Genomic DNA, 3,210 nt, shown 5'->3' with positions numbered 1-3,210 from the left:
AACAATGTGAGGAAACAAAACACATTGTCTTTCTGATGCATTTTCATCCAACACAGCAGACAAGCGGCTAGGAGTACAGAGATTGACACAATAGATATCATCTACCTCTTTCCTCTTCCCACTCCACTTCCTATCTCATGTCCTATTGTGCCACCTACACACATGTGCATATGCATGTGCGTACACACACACACACACACACACACACACACACACACACATGCTTAAGAAACCAGAGATCACTTATCACCCACAATTCCCTCTTCTTTCTCTCTCCTCCAGCCGAGCAAGATGCCTAAAGGAAAGAAGGCCAAGGGGAAGAAGGTGGCCCCGGCCCCCGCCGTCGTCAAGAAACAGGAGGCCAAAAAGGTGGTCAATCCACTGTTCGAGAAAAGGCCCAAGAACTTCAGCATTGGGCAGGACATCCAGCCCAAAAGAGATATAACACGCTTCGTTAAGTGGCCCCGATACATCAGGCTGCAGTGGCAAAGAGCCATCCTCTACAAGCGGCTTAAAGTACCTCCCGCCATTAACCAGTTCACCCAGGCCCTGGACAGGCAAACAGCTACTCAGCTGCTTAAGCTTGCCCACAAGTACAGGCCAGAGACGAAGCAAGAGAAGAAGCAAAGGCTACTGGCCCGTGCTGAGAAGAAGGCTGCTGGCAAAGGGGACGTCCCAACTAAGAGACCACCTGTCCTCCGAGCAGGAGTCAATACAGTCACCACCTTGGTGGAGAACAAGAAGGCTCAGCTGGTGGTGATTGCCCATGATGTAGACCCCATTGAGCTGGTGGTTTTCCTGCCTGCCCTGTGTCGAAAGATGGGGGTGCCTTACTGCATCATCAAGGGAAAGGCCAGGCTGGGGCGCCTGGTCCACAGGAAGACATGCACCACTGTTGCCTTCACACAGGTTAACTCGGAAGACAAGGGTGCTCTAGCTAAGCTGGTGGAAGCCATTAGGACCAATTATAATGACAGATACGATGAGATCCCCCGCCACTGGGGAGGCAACGTCCTGGGTCCTAAGTCTGTGGCTCGCATTGCCAAGCTGGAGAAGGCAAAGGCTGAAGAACTCGCCACTAAACTGGGTTAAAAATGTACACTTGGGTTTTCTGTACATAAATATAAAATTATCTTCCATCTAAAAAAAAAAAAAAAAAGAAACCAGAGATCTCTAAGAACAGGCACCTCTGTCCAGCCTATAAATTCTCTGATGAGATTTTTTTTTTTTTAAAGGGAGAGCCCTACAAAAACCACAAATTAGATCAAGTGTCGTGGTATGAGTCCTCCTGGACCTGTTCCCAAGAACATGGCACCCATATCTCTTGACTTCTTACTGACAAAGGCTGAAGTTACACCAGAGGTCCTGAGAGAGCCTGGGGATTATTGCCATTAGTAAGATCTATCACTCTTTGATAATTTCCAGACTCTCAGGGACAGATCTAATTCAAGCTTTGCCCTCATCAGATGCACTGGAGCTTTTAAAGAATTCATGGTAACCCGGCATCACAAGGTGAATGGAAGTGATGCCGAGATGAATTCAAACATACGAAGGCTTTTCTCTTATAAAGCTGTCCACTCGCAAAAACAAAAGACAAACAAAAATCAGCTCCTAGTCAATTGCTTCCTTGCTGTAGAAGTTGAGCATCTGTCTGTCTGTCTGTCTATCTATCTATCTATCTATCTATCTATCTATCTATCTATCTATCTATCTAGTGCTGGGGCTAGAATTCAGGGCCTATTTTGACAAGTGCTCTAATCAACTAAACTATATCTCAACCCCAATATTATTGACTCTCCTTGCGAGTTGCACTACCTCTAAACTTCTGTGATTGCTTTCTACTTGTTACTCAGTGTGATTCACACCTTATTCCCTATGAGATACCATTCCTAACCTCCCCTTTAATTGATTCCGGGTCAGCACTCACTCTGACCTGGAATCATCTGCTGATGGATGACTCCTTCTCCAAGCCCCTACCAGTTTTTTTCTAAGATACTCTCTCTTGAGTTTCCTTCCTCTTCCTTGTCTATGTGTCACCAGTAGCCTCATTTTTGGATCTGACATCATTCTTGAGTACTATAGCATGAACTACTGCTGTAACACAACTTGACTAGAGGGCACGTGTACATTTATAGCAATATACATACACACACAACACACACATATATGTATATCGATATATATTTACATATGCATATATGCACAAATACATATGTACATAGGCATGTGCCCTGTCTCTACTAGGCTGTCAATACTGAGCTCAAATCTCTCTCAAGAAATACTACAGGATTTATCATACGCACTCAGAATTTATCAAACTTTTACCTACGACAATGTCATCTGTTATTTTATCTCAAGGTAACTCATACTTTCCTCCTGTTTGAAGCTTTATATTCTTCCTTTTTTGCTTCCTATTTCCAGTATGTTTTCATCCTTTTGAGATCTTTTTATTGAATGTTTCCTATGTATACACAAGTAGGTAAATCCCAGGGCACAGCCAGATACAGGTCTTGCTTTTTGTCTTTGAGCTGCAGCTTTGCCTATGCCTGTTGGGTTTCTTGAAGGGAATTGCCTTAGCTTGAGCCTATCAACAGGCCAAACACAGTAATGCTGAGGGCCCAATTATTTGGAAGGGGCTAAGGTATATGAACAGAACTCTACATAACAGGCTGGTTATGAAGGGCCCCTTATTGCTCTCCATAAAAACCTTATGAAAGAAAACCCGTTTCCCAAGAGTGGTCTTGCTGTGCCCTTAGAGCAGTGAGGGAACATGTTTGCAGGCCAGCATAATGTATACTCACTTCTCTCTTTTTAGATGGGTGACTCCCTGGAAACAATCTTGCCACATAATAGCCCTTCCTAAAGGAAACCTGATGCGAAACTGAAGTTTGTGAACAATGAATGTCATCAAGTGACATATCAGTAACTGATATTATTCACTGATTTATACACTTACTTCACTCCTGTCACAGCAGTTATGACACTAGTAAGTTTGGAAAATGTAAAAACAGCTTGCTTGACCATGTTAAATTGTCTGTAAGATCTATACACAACACAGGATACTAGCCATTGAGCAGGGAAAAGAAAAACACTGGGAAATTATCTTCTAGAAATGTGGTACAACATTTTAGCTATTTAAAATCCTTAAAAGCAGCCGGGCGGTGGTGGCGCACGCCTTTAATCCCAGCACTTGGGAGGCACAGGCAGGCG

At 43.9% G+C, this 3,210-nt stretch overlaps 1 pseudogene; it reads left to right on the top strand.

Moving 5' to 3' along the window:
• The first annotated feature begins 253 nt into the window (after positions 1 to 253).
• LOC117711188 (large ribosomal subunit protein eL8 pseudogene) lies at positions 254 to 1,107 on the top strand (annotated as a pseudogene).
• Positions 1,108 to 3,210: the final 2,103 nt, after the last annotated feature.

This window comes from Arvicanthis niloticus, chromosome 1 (assembly GCF_011762505.2).
Source record: "Arvicanthis niloticus isolate mArvNil1 chromosome 1, mArvNil1.pat.X, whole genome shotgun sequence".
Lineage (NCBI taxonomy): Eukaryota > Metazoa > Chordata > Mammalia > Rodentia > Muridae > Arvicanthis > Arvicanthis niloticus.
The sequence above is the reverse complement of the archived record's forward strand: the minus strand, read 5'-3'. Positions and strand labels throughout refer to the sequence as shown.